The 17260-nt window shown below is 44.0% G+C and overlaps 1 long non-coding RNA gene across 2 annotated transcripts; it reads right to left on the bottom strand.

The window, feature by feature from the left end:
• Positions 1 to 12194: 12194 nt before the first annotated feature.
• On the bottom strand, positions 12195 to 16960 carry LOC134483529 (uncharacterized). Of its 2 annotated transcripts, none has more exons than XR_010060354.1 (3): positions 16569 to 16960; positions 15566 to 15725; positions 12195 to 14324 (listed from the first exon to the last, which is right to left on the bottom strand). It is a non-coding gene; the product is annotated as an uncharacterized LOC134483529 (long non-coding RNA). The 2 variants fall into 2 exon arrangements; XR_010060355.1 differs by having other exon boundaries at positions 12195 to 14544.
• Between the last annotated feature and the right edge of the window lie 300 nt (positions 16961 to 17260).

Raw genomic sequence — 17260 nt, forward strand, 5'->3', positions numbered from 1 at the left:
GGTTTAGAAGAAAGCCATCAGAGAAACTCCACTTCTTTGTCCTTAGATTAAATCACATTGACACAATGTGAACCTGGTGGACTATTTAACCAGACATCTTTCTCCTAACCCCAGCTTTCTGAGTTCAGTCCATGTGAACCTGCATGGGGAGAATGCATTGAGTGTACATAGACCACAGTGAGGCCTAAACAGGAGAACAAGCCTGGAACCCAGTGTAACTGCAAGGAGTTTGGTCTTTGCTTAAGAGACCTCCTCAGGGGGTTGGGGATTTAGCACTTGCCTAGGAAGTGCAAGGCCCTGGGCAAGGCCCTGGGTTCGGTCCCCAGCTCCAGAAAAAAAAAGAACCAAAAAAAAAAAAAAAAGAGAGTGAGAGAGAGAGAGAGAGAGACCTCCTCAGTGGGTCTCAGTTCTCCCACTACTCTATAGTGACCAAGAGATGTAAGCAGCCAGGTGTTCCCTATGCCTGCTGACACATGCAATAAATGCAGTAAATTTTAATTTCTGTTCAATTGTTCAGTAACTTACTTACACTTGCATATTGCTTTGGAAGTGGTGGGGTTTCATGATCAGCATTACATTTAATAATACATAAACAATCATCCCTCCTAGAATGACTCTGTATATAGAGAAAGAAAATTTATTAGAATGGCTTATAGGCTGTGGTACAGCTAATTCAACAAGGAATGGAAGGTCTAAAACACAGTAGTTACCCCTGTTGAAGCCAATTCCCAAAGCATAGCTGTAGCCATTTTGTTCCATGCCTGCCAGATAGTTCATATTCTTGCTGTAATATGTCGCCTATCATTGTTGTCTGAAAATAATTTAACTCACAGCAGGGTCAGGTATGATCACATAACTTGTGTATGTTTTTCTTATTGGTTATTTTGTTTATTTATGTTTCAAATGTTAACCCCCTTTCCAGTTTCCCCTCCAAAAACCCTGCATTCCACCCCTTTCCCCAGCACCCTCGAGGGTGCTCCCCCACCCACCCGTTCCCAAACCACTGGGAGGAAGTTGTTTATGTTGTGAGGTTTCTTAATCTTAAATTCCATAAGTATAAGCTTCATGTAGGACCAATAAAATTAAAGGTCAATATGAGGGCTGCAGAGATGGCTCAGTGATTAAGAGCACTGACTGCTCTTCCAGAGGTCCTGAGTTCAAATCCCAGCAACCACATGGTGGCTCACAGCCATCTGTAATGAGACCTGATGCCCTCTTCTGGTGTGTCTGAAGACAGCTACAGTGTGTATATATATATATATATATATATATATATATATATATATATATATATCTTTAAACAGATAAAAAGTCAGAATGAACCTTTGTTGTCTAAAATGGCTTGAGTCAGGGCTGATAACCAGACAGCCCTTCCAGCACCTGCCTATGAGCTCACATTTTAGTCTTTATAAACTGACATAGAAAAATGTCCAGGGTCCTAGCCTGACAAATTCTCAGCTACGTCTCTGATGATCAGTCTTAGAGTGGGCATTCAAAAAACCATCCCTCTCTAAGTGAGGTCAGAGTTTGTGTGGTTTATGGGGCAACTCCTGAACCCCAACGGTTTTGTCCATAAGGCTGGATATTTCAGCTGCTCTTCAGTACATGCAGGAATCCTGAGGAAGTAGGCAAATTAATAAAGCAAACTTCCTTCTTCGATGTCCTTGATATGAGCTGCCAGCAGAAGGTGTGGTCCAAACAATAACCAAGAGATTGGGTAAAGATCTTTACCAATCCTATAACAGATAGAGGGCTTATATCCAAAATATACACAGAACTCAAGAAGTTAGACCGCAGGGAGACAAATAACCCTATGTAAAAAATGGGGTTCAGAGCTAAACAAAGAATTCACAGCTGAGGAATGCACAATGGCTGAGAAACACCTAAAGGAACGTTCAACATCTTTAGTCATAAGGGAAATGCAAATCAAAACAACCCTGAGATTTCACCTCCCACCAGTGAGAATGGCTAAGATCAAAAACTCAGGTGACAGCAAATGCTGGCGAGGATGTAGAGAAAGAGGAACACTCCTCCATTGTTGGTGGGATTGCAGACTGGTACAACCATTCTGGAAATCAGTCTGGAGATTCCTCAGAAAATTGGACATTGAACTACCTGAGGACCCAGCTATACCTCTCTTGGGCAGATACCCAAAAGATGCCCCAACATATAAAAAAGACACGTGCTCCACTATGTTCATAGCAGCCTTATTTATAATAGCCAGAAGCTGGAAAGAACCCAGATGCCCTTCCACAGAGGAATGGATACAGAAAATGTGGTACATCTACACAATGGAATATTACTCAGCTATCAAAAACAATGACTTTATGAAATTCATAGGCAAATGGATGGAACTGGAAAATATCATCCTGAGTGAGGTAACCCAATCACAGAAAAACACACATGGTATGCACTCATTGATAAGTGGATATTAGCCCAAATGCTCGAATTGCCCTAGATGCACAGAACACCTGAAAATCAAGAAGGATGACCAAAATGCAGATGCTTCACTCCTTCTTTAAAAGGGGAACAAGAATACCCTTGGCAGGGAATAGGGAGGCAAAGTTTAGAACAGAGGCAGAAGGAATACCGATTCAGAGCCTGCCCCACATGTGGCCCATACATATACAGCCACCCAATTAGATAAGATGGATGAAGCAAAGAAGTGCAGGCTGACAGGAACCAGATGTAGATCTCTCCAGAGAGACACAGCCAGAATACAGCAAATACAAAGGCGAATGCCATCATTAAACCACTGAACTGAGAAGGTACCCCCGTTGAAGGAATCTTAGAAAGGACTGAAAGAGCTCAAGGGCGTTAAGACTGCTCTCATATGAACAACAATTCCAACCAACCAGAGCTTCCAGGGACTAAGCCACTACCCAAAGACTAACCCTGGGCTCCAACTGCATGTGTAGCAATGAATAGCCTAGTAAGAACACCAGTGAAAGGGGAAGCCCTTGGTCCTGCCAAGACTGAACCCCTAGTGAACGTGATTGTTGCGGGGAGGGCGGTATTGGCAGGAGGATGGAGAGGGGAACACCCATTCAGAAGGAGAGGGGGAGGGGTTGGGGTATGTTGGCCTGGAAAATGGGAAGGGGAATAACAATCAAAATGTAAATAAGAAATACTCAAGTTAATAAAGATGAAAAAAAAAAGGTGTGGCCCAGATTAGATGTGGGCCTTTTCATCTCAAAAGATCTGAATTAAAGATTAATCTTCTCATCTCAAAGATTTGTATTAGAAGTAGGTCTTCTTGCTTCAAATAATATAATTAAGAAAAAAAAATCCAATGCTGCTCATGCCTTTAGCATCAGCATCCAGGAGGCAGAGGCAGGTGGATCTCTGACTTCAAGGCCAGCCTGGACTACAAAATGAATTCAGGACAGCCAGAGCTACACAGGGAAACCCTGTCTCAAAAAAAACAAAGAAGAGGAGGAGGACCAAGAGGAGGGGGTTGAAGAGTGGAAAACAGAAAGAAAAAAGGAGATAGAGAGAGAGAGAGAGAGAGAGAGAGAGAGAGAGAGAGAGAGGGAGAGAGAGAGAGGGAGAGAGAGAGAGAGAAAGAGAGAGAGAGATCCCCCTCACAGGGCGTCAAGCCATTTGGCATTAGTTAATTCCAGGTACACTCAAGTTGACAACCAAGAACAGCAATCCCATTACCCGTGGTTGTGATCTCACCCTGGTAGGCTCCTGAGTAGGAGGCTGATGCAGGAGAATTGCCATAAGTCTGATGCCAGCATGAACTACACACGTGTTCCAAGCCAAGCCAATCTCAGCTACAGTTTGAGATTCTGTCTGAAAAATATGAAAGAGAAAGAAAACATAATTTCCTAGAGCAGTGTTTCTCAACCTTCCTATGGCCTCAACCGTTTAGAACAGTTCCTCATGCTGTGGTGACCCCAACTACAAAATTATTTTGTCGCTACTTCACAACTGTAAATTTGCTACTGTAATGAATCTTTATTGTAGTGTAAACTATCTGATAGGAGACCCTGTGTGGGTCACGACCCACAGGCTGAGGGCCTTTGCCCTAGAGGTGGTCTTGGCCTAGTTTATATAGTTCATATTATAATGGGCTCTCTCAGCGTTTGAAGGTCAAGTATATTCACTTGTAACATCAAAACTTAAAAATTCAGTTGAGCTGCTGGCTGGTACGTTCTGACATCCCCCAGAATAGCTTTGCCATTTTGTTCCATGCCTGCCAGCCATTTCATATTGTTGCTGTAACACGCCTGCCGTCACTGATGAGGAGAAGGGACTTGGCTCAAGGACATCCTGACCACACACCTTGTTTTGTTCTGAATGTTCTGTATGCGGTTTGCTAATCTAGAGAAATTCTACACCTGAAGGAGTGGTTCCCTGAAGTGGACACAGGTGAAAGGCTAAGGCAGTTGTGTGAAGGAATGTTTCACTGAGGCAGTCTCAGGTAAAAGGATGTTCTGCTAAAGCATGCATGTGAAAGGACACGTGATGAAGGGTTCGGCACTAAGGACACACATGCATTGGTCTGCCTTGCATTCTGTAGTTGAGCTGCATTTGTTGGGACTTCATAGAACCACAGCAAAAACCCTTCTGGTGGGCTGTGTAGTTTCTCGCTGTTTCCTTGGCCTCGGGCTGATGGGCAGAGTGATGTCAGCTGAGACAGACACATGTGCTGACGCAGGAAACAGGCTGAGGCCAGACCCATGGAGGACACGGGATATTGAGAGGGAGGAGGCTGAGCTTGGCTTGAGTAGCTTGTTGGTCTGGGGTCTCTGCTGATCTCTGCTCGCCTGAGAGCTGCTCTTACTCACTGTGTAGCATCTTGGCTGCTCTTTGTTCCACTTGGACAGCCCTCAGGACCAGGCCCTCCTCTCCCTTAACCATGGCTGCTGTCCTCTTCCTCTCTCCTCTCCATCACACATGTTCTTCCTTTATTCTCTGGCTGCTTCTTCTTCCTTCTTCCCTCCTCATGATCCTCTCTAGCAAAGCCCTCAAAACTCACCTCCCCCATCTCTCTGCTGTGCAGCTGTTGGCTGTTGGCTTCTTCATAATCACAGTCAACTGGGAGCAGGGTCAGTTATTTGGGGTTAACCAGTCTTGAGTTCTACAAATTAGCATTAAAATACAAGCAGCATTAGGCCAATCCACTACAGGAGTTTTTGTTTGTTTGTTTGGTTGGTTTGGTTTAATTTTCATTTACCTTTTTACTTGTTATTTTATTTTTGGCTATTTTTTCTTAATCGGTTATTTTATTTATTTACATTTCAACTGTTGTCCTGCTTTCCACACTCCCCTCATCAAACCTTACATCCCATTTCTGCTCAGCTTTGTCTATGTGACAGTGCTCCTGCACCCACACATATCCATCCCTACCTCACACCTCTAGGATCTGCATTTGCTGGGGCAATAGGACTCACCTTGAACCATAGAGCATCCTTGCATACATTTTGGCTGGCAGTTTGGCCCCTAGAAGCTTGTGGATTAGGGAAAGAGGATCTGGTCAGATATTAAAGCCAATGATTGCTGCATTCTTTTCTTTTTCTGGTTGTAGGTGAAATTATGTTTGTGTGCTTCTCTTTTTTGAAATTATTGAGAGAAGATTAATTTCTTGGTTTTTCTTGGGTATAGATTAGTTTATTGTCTTGGAGTTTTCCTCCTATTATCCTCTTTTGTGCTTTCTTAGAGAAAAGTATTGTTTATATTTGGTTTTGTAGGGTTGGGGATTTAGCTCAGTGGTAGAACGCTTACCTGGCAAGCTCAAGGCCCTGGGCTCGGTCCTCCGCTCCGGAAAAAAAAAATTATTCATTAAATTTGTTTTGACAAGAAATATCTTGGTTTCTCCATTTATGGTGATTGAGGATTATGCTGGATATAGGAGCCTGGGTCTGCATTACATCTGCCCAAGATTTTCTGACCTTTAGAGTCTCTGTTGAGAAGTCTGGTGTAATTCAGATACGTCTGAATTTTTTTTGTTACTGGATGTTTATACTGAAAGAACCCCAAGTTTGGGGAGACTCTCGCTCCAGTCTCCTTATGGCTTGCCCCAGGAAACATGCATAGCCGATCTTGATGTAACAACAAGAGGTAGCTTTATTAACAAGATCTCGGGCCGACAGGTATCTCAAGGAGCCGACCTCGAGCCTCTAAAGGCAGGGGTTTATATAGGGAAAGCCAGGGGATTTCGCGCTGTTACACATGATTGGCTGATTCAAATGGTGCACAGTTACTTTTAGTGCGGAGTTACATCAGCAAAGAATACGTGTAATCTAGCATCTCAGCTATGTGGGTAGGGTGACTCATCTCACTCAGCAGGGGGATGACTCATCCTCAGGGAGTGAAGGAAGGGGGGGGGTGGCTCCAGATGGCCAGTGTCCTTGGGGGCTGATAGCCGGGTCGGTGAACCCTATCTCAAATTCTCTCAGGCATGTCAGCACTTTGTTTGTGACTGACTTTTTGAAATTTAGCTCTTCAATACCTTACCCCTTTTAATGTTCTTTCTTTGATCTGTGCATTTAGTGTTTTAATTATTGTGTGAATGGAGGAATTCTTTCTGGTATAATTAATTTGATGTTCTGTAAGCTTGTTGTACCTTTATGGTCTTTTCTTTCTTTACCTTATGGAAGTTTTCTGCTATGATTTGTTGAAGGTGTTTACTGGACCTATGAACTAGAAATCTTAATTCCCTTCACTATCTATTATCCTTAGGTTTCGACATTTAATTGTGTCCTGAAATTCATTGATGTTTAGATTCAATGAACCATACATGTTTATCTGAGATGGGTGTTTATGCTTTGTGGGTGACCTCCTTTACCCCAACTGTTCTATTTAGTAGCACGTTGGATAATGAGACATGGTCAGCAATGGTGACCTCTTCCCATAAACTATATGAAAATAGGGAGGGGAATTGATGTGTGTCAAGTATCAGTAGTCTCCTGGGTGGTTTTGATTCCCAGTTGGCCACATGCAACAGTTTCAAAAGCCCAGGTTTGATGTTCCTTGGGATTCCCATGATGATGTACTCAGACATGACAGAAAAAGACCAGAATACACATGAGAGAACTTGATTTCTATAATAGAGAGAACATTACTAAGTTATGTTACAAAATATTAGATCACACGGTGATCTCTATGAATGTATTATTTAGTGAAAAACTAGTGTGTGGTATAGCATTGCCATGGCACAGACATTTAAAGAAAAAGTTGTTTGTTTACTGCAAACATGGACTTTATTACCATATGACTCACCTACTACACACCTTCATTGCAAAGGTAAAACGGGCTCTTAGGTCCAGAGGAGATCAAGGCATATCTTGAAAGGAAATGAAGATGACTAAGGCAATGGAAAGTCTTTGAGTTGAAGGATTTTTAAGAAAGTGTGCAGAGGGAACAAGAATGTTCTTTTTCTGTGGGGTCAGTGAATTAGGAAGGACAGTTGGGAGCTTTACTTGACTTCAGCATCTGATTCCTGAGACTTCATTGGTAAACTTAATGTCTGGAATTTTGTGTTGTAAAACAACACATTGGCTCTGCAGCTTTTGGGAAGGCCCATGGACAGAGAGATCACACCCGCTGGGAACCATTTGTGTGGCCATCACCTTTTGGAAAGACACTTGAGAAGTCCTCAAGGAGAAAAGAATGAAAAAAAAGAGCCTTCGGGTTTAATCTGAGGTGGTCGTAGAGTCACAAAATGCTTACAGTACCTGTATGGCACCGGTGTCGTCTCCGTCTCCATCCTGCAGATAGGAGAGACACCACGAAGTTCTTCTCAAAGCAGTTTATTCAGGAACCTTTCTTTCTGCATGCAAGCAGCAATCTCCTACCCCCAAGGACACTCCCTACTAAAAAACCAGTAACCACGCCCCATCAGTCCAGTCTACATAGTCTCAGTTCATAGGTCCACGCCAAATGGCCTGATCTTGTGTCATGGTGCGCCTGCGCAGCTCTCACGATGGGCGTGGCTTACTTTTGGATGTATGGGGAAGTCAGGTGCTAGTCATAAGGCTTGGCAGCAGTCCCGGGCGCCATCTTGGGATTGCCGCCACACCCACTCCCCACAACCCGGCATCTAACACTATGGGGCTAGAGATTCTTCTTTTAAATGCATCACCATGAACAAATTCCATTTAACCAGCAGGTGTCCATGCCAGGCAGACGCTGAGCAGGTTGTATGTTCTGTTAATCTCCACAACAACCCAATTCAGCAGAAACACCCCCATTTTACAGGTGAAGAAACCACAGCTCAAAGCAAATGAGTATCAGGGTCCCCTCAGTCTCACTGTCTGTCACTCAGACCCACATCCTTCTCTGTACAGGGAAGCCATGGGCCTGATGTGGCTGTGCAAGCTGACTCTGCTGAGATGATCAATGCTATTCTTGACCCTGGGAGAATTTAAGACAAGGTGACCCACAGACTCCTGGGGTAGATTCTGCCTCTGGGTTCTAGGGTGGGACACAGTATCACTTGCATGGGTCTCTACTCATCTGAGGAGTCTGCTCCCATCTGTCAGCTTCTATGGCAGTGGTTCAAATCCCTCCTAATGATGCAACCCTTTAATACAGCTCTTCATGTTGTGGTCACCCCCACCATAAAATTATTTCATTGCGACTTTGTAACTAATATTGCTGTTCTTGTAAGTCATAATATGCAACATATCTGATAGGCAAAGTATCATAAAATAAGGGCCTGGGAAGGGGTCGAGACCCACAGGTTGAGAAACATTGCTCTGTGAAATACTTTTAAAGTAAGGCCTTCTTCTCAGGAGAACCCGGAACAGTTGTCAGAGCAGAGATGCCCTGAACTAGTTACATGTTTTAGCAGGCCTTAATGACAACAGAGATTCCCGGCTAAAGCACAATCTGAAATCACTGTCCCCAGGACATTTCTTGCCTCAGGTTTTCCCCATAACAATGTGAGTCTGCTTGAACTTGTCTGTCCAGGAAGCCAGTCCCTGTAGACTGTTATACAGACAGAATGCTAAAGTCAAGAATGGTTTCCCTCTGATGGCCCATAGTCACTTCTCTAGAAGTAAGTTCAAGTCCCCTGTGTGTAAAGTCACATAGTGTGTGAGACTTGAAATGTCATCCGTTTGAGTTGACAAAAAACAATTCTCACTTCAGATTTACAGCTGACCAACAGTTATTTTCAGGAGAACACAGAGGGTGGCCAGGCCTGCAGAGTCAGATCCCCTCCCTGCCTGGGACAATCCCACCCACAGTAGACTTCTGCTTCTCCTAACAGTGTTATCAGAAAATGTGACCTTAAGGTTCTGAAGTACACAATATGAACAAACCCTAAAGTTGTTAGATGGCCGATATGGGGCTTTTCTCTGCTTTAAGATCATTCTGGCCTCTCCTCTCCCCTGGACTGCATTCTGTTCTCTCTGGTCCGTTGATCTTTAAGTACCTGGGTTCAACTCAAGGCCTGGGTGGGGAGGAGGCCCTTTTCTTGTAGGAATGAGCATGGATCAAGAATGTATCCCCACTGTGACTGGGCAACTAAATACCAGAAAATCTTCTCCAATCACAGACCTGGGTCATGTGGGAGCCACCACTGTTTCAAAGGGACAGCTGGTTGCTTTCTCCTGGAAGAAGCACTTGGGGGTTGACTGTCACTTCTGAACCTTCTGTTCTTAGGTCACTTCTCAGAAGGGGCACTTTGCTCTAAATCCTTTGGGGGACTCACCCAGCACTGGGGCTGGAGGATCCTATGGTATTGCAGCTCTGAGCTGGGAGGGGGAGCTCGCACACTGACTTGAAGAAGCCTGTTTTCACAGCTGATCTAAGTCCGAGGAACAGGTGCTTTTAAAGAAGCATGTGAAAGCATCTCCTGCAGGAGAGCCCAGTCTGCAGGGAAAGTCACACAGGACATTGAAAAGTGGATTCCCACCTTCCACAGGGTGGGTGAACCAGGGAGGGCACTGGATGGTCAGAGTTTGAGAAAAGCCTGAATTTTCTGAAAGACTTCCAGCACTTTACATCCCACCACTATCCCAGGCTCACATGTGAGGCTCAGCAACGAGCGCCACCTGCTGGGGTCCCTGAAAACTAAACTTGGAGTGGAGAACTGTGGAGTACACCTCTGGGTAGGGGGAGATGCAGGACTCCAGGGCCAGGCCTGGGGTCTGTCCCTTTGGGTCTCCTTGCTTCCCAGAGGCTCTGAATGCAGGGCCAGGGAGCCCGAATCTCAAATTCTTTGGCCTAAGTAGTGAGAGTCAACAGGGCAGGGCAAGGCAGGGCAGGGATGGGCAAAGGAAGGCCAGGCACAGGAAAGCCAAGCCCAGCCAGCCAGTGGATAGGCTCTGGGCATGAGGGACTGGGGACAGCAGGACCGACCCTCACTCTCCAGGCTGGGCATGGCACCCCAGCAGGGATGTGGAGAGTCCTGGAACCGACAGCCCCTTGTCCTCTGGCTGCATCTGTCAGTGCATGGAGGGCTAGAAGTCAGAGAGGCTCCTGGGATCCCCTGATTTCCTAATCACATTGTGCTCACTAGAACACTATTAATCTTCTACAAAATTACAGAGCAGGCTGTATGAAGACTCTCATCTGACAATGTGGACATAAATTATGGGTATGTGTAGCAAGACCCAGGCCACCTCCAGGTTCTTAGATAGTAACTGAGAACCTCAAACACGGTAGTGATGTGATAGTGTGGTGTTAATCTAGTGACAACTAGTTTCTATTGTGACACAGATGACTCTTTTTGTGTCATGGTCAGCTTATAATGAGTAGAAGACCTAAGCTTGAGAATAACCAAAGACTACATTAGTTCTCTAGGTGCTGAGCTTTTAAAAGCCCTGGGGTGACAGCAAGCTTTTGTGGACATTCTGGATTATTCCTTCTGTACATTAACTCTCTGAGTCACCTCCACTCTCAGTAAGTTAGTTCAATTCCATAAATTGGAAATCCATCACCTGGAAGAAATACTGTCTTAATGTGATCCAAGATTGGTCATGGAAAAAGGGTAGCTTGAACTGTCCCACCTCGGTTCTGGGCTTGCACAGGCCTGCTCTCCAAAAGAAACCTGTGTTCACAGCTGTAGGCTGCATTCACTATGGATGCCCTTGAGGTTCCTCCCTAAACTGCTTAGATAAAGATAAGTTTCTTGCTAACAATCAAAAGAATTCATTATGCCAAGCTGGCCTACAGCAAGTTAGTTTCTATTCTGTATTTTATCAGATGTGAATAATATACATGGTCCTCATTGGTAATAGGTGAAAGATCTGCTCTAATATGGACACTAAGTGATGCTGGAGGATGATCCTGACCCACAATGAGCAGTGGGAACACCAGAGCCCTGTAGGGATGCCTGGCAACCTAGCACATTGAGCAGGCACAGCTCAGTAAGTTTCCTGTGAACACACATCTCCTGAGATCTCTCTATTTAATTAGAGGTGATCCTGTCCACCTAATACAGCACCTGCCCTGGAAAGACAAAAGCCACCTGAAGAAGCTGGGGTGAGGACTCACAGATTAGAGCATCGGCTGTTCTCTCAGAGGAACCACGTGGTCCCTAACAATAATATACAACGGGGAATGGGATTCCTTCCTTTGGACTATGAGGGAAATTCACCCAGGACAGGCCACAGACAGACTGAAGAAAAAAAGACCCATTGACATAAATGATAAAACTAAGTCTAATCTACATCAATAAAAACACAGCATACTTCTGGTCAAGGACAAGAGCATCTGTCAAAACCTGTTTCCCAGCATGACATTGAAGGTCATAATCTCTGGGGTAAATATCGATGCTGTATTGCAAGAAAAGCTGAAGCACATGGTTCTCCATTAGGATGACTTCTGTATTCCTTTGAGAATGTTGTCAATTTTTCTGTAGCTGTACAGCAATGAGTGTATATTACTCAATATGTGGGGCACAGGGTCAACAATGAATGTGAGCTGCAGACTGTTATATGTTAAGGTGAGCAGAACACATGACAGTATGGGTAAAGTATGGCAGTGATTACATAGTAAAGTGTGCATCTGAGAGACAGCCACATTATCCACACAGAAGACACTTCACACTGGGTACCCCTTGCTGGCTTTGAATTCACTATTTAGCCAAGGCTCCCTGGAACATGCAGAGATCCATCTCCAGCTGTCAGTTCTAAGTCCACAGGAGCAGAAAGAACCCTTGAATAAGTATGATGGTCTTAAGAGTCAAGAGATTAAAATCAATTTTTATTGATAAGAAATACAATTTACAACAAAACAGGATTAAAATGAATTAATATAAATATTTAAAAGTATTTTAAAAATGAAAAATAATAACAAGAGCATATAACTATGAAACAACAAATAGAAAACTTCAATGAAAATCATAACAAAATATTTCTAAACATCATATTCTTAACAAACATTTAGAAGCACAGATGTATTGCTCTTTCTCCTCTAGCATACATAATGAAAGGCCGTCCCCCAAGTTGTCTCTCAAGTGGTGATTTCTAAAGAGGAAAGTGAGTAAGACCTCAATCAGTCAGGCTGGCTTAGTGATATATAAATTTAGGGTCTCTAAGCAATGACAAATTAACTATGAGGAAGAATATTCATCCAAAACATGTTGTTAATAGTCAGGATGTTTGTCAGCAGGGGACTCCTGAGAAAGCAACTTATTCTTCAGGAGTCCTCTTCCTGGTCCGTGTCCAATTCCAGCAGTCTTGCACTTTCTGAGACCTGGGAGAGGAAGGCAGTTTTTCAGACACTGATTTGGTGGGGAAATGCTAGCCAGCTGTCAGAATGCTGCCTTCTACCACCTCAGTTCTATTGGACAGTCGACCTGGACCTTTTAGCTAATATCATTGTTGTTAACTCTGCGGGCAGGGAAAATCTCCAGCAAGCCTCACAGTGATGTGGGCTGCCAATCTGGGACCCAGACTTATACCAGTGCAAACCAAGAACAGGGCAATGGGAAGAGACCTCATTGGGTTCCAGGAAGAAAGGAGATGTCCATATGTCACCAAGATAAAAGTCAATGACAAGGATGAATTCAACATTTGCAATTGGTTCTTATCCCACAAAGGTGCTTCCTACCTAGGAGGTCACATGACCACAAAATGTCATTTGTCACAGGACCAAGACCTTGTTCAAAACTCTACATAGCATATCACACAGTCATGCCATAATATGATATGTTATTCATCTGTCACCATTTGTGGACTGCAGCTTCAAAAAGAGAAGCAAAATATACTTGCCAATAGTTCAGTTTCTGAAAAGTGGTTAACTTCCCAGAATACTTGTACATAGACAGAGCAATGAACAATTCCATTACAGGCCATGGTTGGCTCGTTGGGAGTGTAAATTAGAAAGATTGTAGGGGAAAGCAAAGATGTATGAAATTGGAAAATGGTATCAGATATTGTTAAGCTCACACAGCTGCTTATTCCTACCAGATATTGCTGGGGTCTGGCGGTTTCTGGTCATCTCCTATTCATATTTATCATTCTTGTTCAATTCAATCAAATATTTCTGTATCAGTGCACAATCAATCTGTACCACCTTGCTCTCCTGCATAGATGTGACGAAGTTCTTCATACATGTGTTCTCCATCAGGAGCGGCTGAGCAGGTTACTGGAAATACATTCTGCATAGTAAGATCTTGCTGCCCCTTTCTCCCATTCCTACTTCCAAGTTCCACTAACAACCCTAGAACCCATATACCCATGAAGACGTAGAATACATCTTGATACATATAAGGCTGCTGCAGAAACAGTAAACAGCCAATTCAGGGAAGAAGAAATTTTTTTGATGGCCCAAGCATCAATAGGGTCCAAATCTCTCAAAAAGAACATGGATCTACAACTATCCATGAAAGCCCAATGCACGGGGGCAACATCAATTAGGAGTGGGCAAACACCCTCAAAGGAGGTCAGTAGAACCAAGAGAAGGTCATTCTAACCATGTGGTCCACACACTGAGTTTTGTAAAACCTGGTATGACACCAGAGGCCCCGTTCAGCCTAATAACCTTCTGCTGACTTCAATCAGTGCTGTTCTATCTAGAGCCTTATGAAGATGCCTAGACAATCCTGGGATGAGGCACACTCTTTTGTGGAACTGAAAGCTGAGTCCTAATGACCCTGGCACACTGATGTGTAAACAGCACAAGAGATAGACTCATAGCTGAAGACCGTCCAATCCAGAACAAAGAAATCAGAAATGGCCATTCCACAGGTGATAGCCTTTCTGACCAGGACTTACGTAGAGAAGGTAATCTCCTTCTTCAGCTTATGGCTGTTCTCATGGATCTCAGTGTTCTCCATCTCTAAGTTGTGCAGAATTGACATGACCGCCTCCTCCATTCTCTCCAGGTCTTCATAATATGGATTTGGCCTGAAGTGTGGCCTGGCCCCAAATGATAGAATCCAATGAACATCAGCATTTAGGAATATATGAACTCAGGGTGGGTCCTGTACTACCCCAGCCCTGGAAGGACACCTTCTGAATTCTATATATTGGGATCTTCTTCAGCTTCAGAAACGTTATTCTGGGGCCAGGACACCGGAAGCTCAGCATCCAGATGGAGGGTTTCCTGGCTCCCATTGTTCAATACAGAAGACTGGACCTGGAGCCAAGACAGTTATGTTATCAAAAGCCTCAGCCACAGCTCTTCCGGGCACTCCCCTACACACCCAGAAAATGTGATTTGATTTTTCCTGCTTTGACAACAAGAATTATTCATTCTGAATAACTAATAGTGTAGAGACAGGCATTACACATAATTATGGAGTAGAGATCACATCTGGCCACAAAATAATAATCTGCCCAATGGATACAACTTTACAGACAAATGTGACCACACAGTCAAATAATTGTGCTGTTGACAGTGGGGCTCCCAGAACAAAGCACTCACATCTCCATGAAAGTGTAGCATGGGTAAATACTCAGGCCAAGACATAGACCCGTAGACTCAAATTTGGAGGGAAATATAAACATATAAATGTTGTACATATGCATTTGGATGTGTGCACATGAACATACACAGACTGAGACACAGCCACAAATAAGAGAAATGTAAACAGAGTCAGAGAAAGAGAAAGAGAAATATGGAAACAGACAGCACTGTGACAACCAGGAGAAATTGCATGCACCATTGCTGTCTCAGAGGGCAAGACACACAGACAATAACAAACAGGCCTGAGCCTGAGACCTTCTAGTCAAGCATTGAGATGAACAGTTTGGGACCAGGCCCCTCAGGCTGCTGCCTGGATCTTCCAGCACTCAGTCCCCTGCCTAGCACGTACAGAGACTCACCATAAACTCACTGCAATTACAATCTTGCAAAGCCACCATCTGTCAAGGGCTTTGCAAATGCACACTAGACACTCACTCTCCCTGACTTTATCCCCTAATTCTTCATTCAGACCACAAGTTCTGCTTTTCAATAAATGGAAGCAGATGAGTCCATTTTCCATCTCGCTCCTCAGGAAGGGTCAGGTTCTGAATCTCCTCTATATGGGAGGTGAGGTTTAAAAAGGGGTCGTTACAGAGACACAGCTTTCTAGAACCCAAAACCTTAAAAGGATAAGATGAAGGTGACATTGAACACCCAGGAATGGAACAAGAGCGTTTGGAGCGATTCATACCTGTTCTTCATGGATCTCTCTGTCACAAACATCAGGCGATCTCTCAGGTCGTTTCGCTCCTCTGTAATGAGCTGCAGCTCTTAAATCCACCTCTTATTTTACTTCTTGGCCTGCTTCTTGCTTAGCTCAGTTCCAGGGGATGATGTTTCTCTCCCAGCGTCTGTAGGTAGAAGAAAACAAGTGAACCTGCATGGGGAGAATGCATAGAGTGTACATAGACCACAGTGAGGCCTAAACAGGAGAACAAGCCTGGAACCCAGTGTCACTGCTAGGTGATTGGTCTATGCTTAAGAGACCTCCTCAGTGGATCTCAGTTCTCCCACTACTCTATAGAGACCAAGAGTTGTAAGCAGCCAGGTGTTCCCTATGCCGGACATCACGTGCTTACATGTACCACAAAGATGGCTTCTCCTGGATATTATCAGCTGAACAGGGTACAGCTGGTTCAGGACCCTCACCCCTGTGGTTTCAGAACTCAGATGATAAATTCACCATCCACAAGACTTGAGTGATTGGAGACACTCAGATGTCCTACCCTGATATTCTAGGCCAATATCTTTGGATTTAAAACGCATTTCCAGGGAGGACATGGTCAACACACTTATCAATTCCCCTATTTGAAATACCAAACCCCCGAAGTGCCAATGGGTTACAGGCTGAATCTTGGTCTACACGTTCCAAATAGTTTTGGTATTTTAGAAAAATGTTTGTAACACACAACCTCTAATATATAAAGCTAAGGATGACCCTGCAATTAGAAGAAATCAGAGAAGGTCTAAGAACATAAGGTTATTGCCTGGAGCACAATTCTCCCCCTGTTCCTACTGTCAGATATCCACTGTATTTAAAGAAGCAATGATAGTGAAATACATTACTGCCCTGTCTAAACTCAGAAAAGGTGGACCCTCCATGACTCCTGATGGTGTTTTTATATCAATGTAACATAACAAATGAACTGAAAAATAAAGGCCAGGAGTTCACAGTATAATAGCATTAGCCTTACCATATCCTCCCAGTGGGGATGGGAAACTAAAATTCTGAAATCCTTGATTTTAAGAAATTGTAATATTCATGGAAATTCAATTCCTTTTCAGATGCTCCAGTTGTTGTGGCCCATGGCTAGAAAGGTCACCTTAAGCCTGCAGCCACCCTGACAGGAAGCTCAAAATATACTGCCCAGAACTTACTAAACAATCCCCAGAAGTGCTGTCTTTGTCCATCATTACTTTGAGACAAAGGCCAGACTCCTTCACTCTAGTCTCTCCAGAATCGACATTCCCCCTCCCAAAACGCTTGCGAAGACGGGAAAACATGTCTTAGCTTGTAACCTCCAGACTCAGACTGAGAGAAACTAGGGCACTGGTTGTCACTACAACACTGGTGACATCACAGAGGATGCCAGAACTCTCTAGGAGACAATAGAATGTCCAAGAAGGGACAGCTGATGTCATGGGGAACAGACTTTGCCTCCTGCTAATGTTCTCCCTGTACTGAGCATAAGCTGAGGTGCCCTTTCCAGGAGAATTTCCTGGGGCAGAGCCACTGAGCATCTCCTGCTTCCAAAGCCAAATTTTCCTCAAGGCTTGATTATAAAACCCTTAGTAATCCCTATGCATCTAAATGAATGTTTCCTGTCAAATCTTGCCCAAAAATGTCTCACTAACTCAAATTGTCCACATTCACCAATGTTAGCCA

The sequence above is a fragment of the Rattus norvegicus genome, chromosome 19 (genome assembly GCF_036323735.1).
Source record: "Rattus norvegicus strain BN/NHsdMcwi chromosome 19, GRCr8, whole genome shotgun sequence".
Lineage (NCBI taxonomy): Eukaryota > Metazoa > Chordata > Mammalia > Rodentia > Muridae > Rattus > Rattus norvegicus.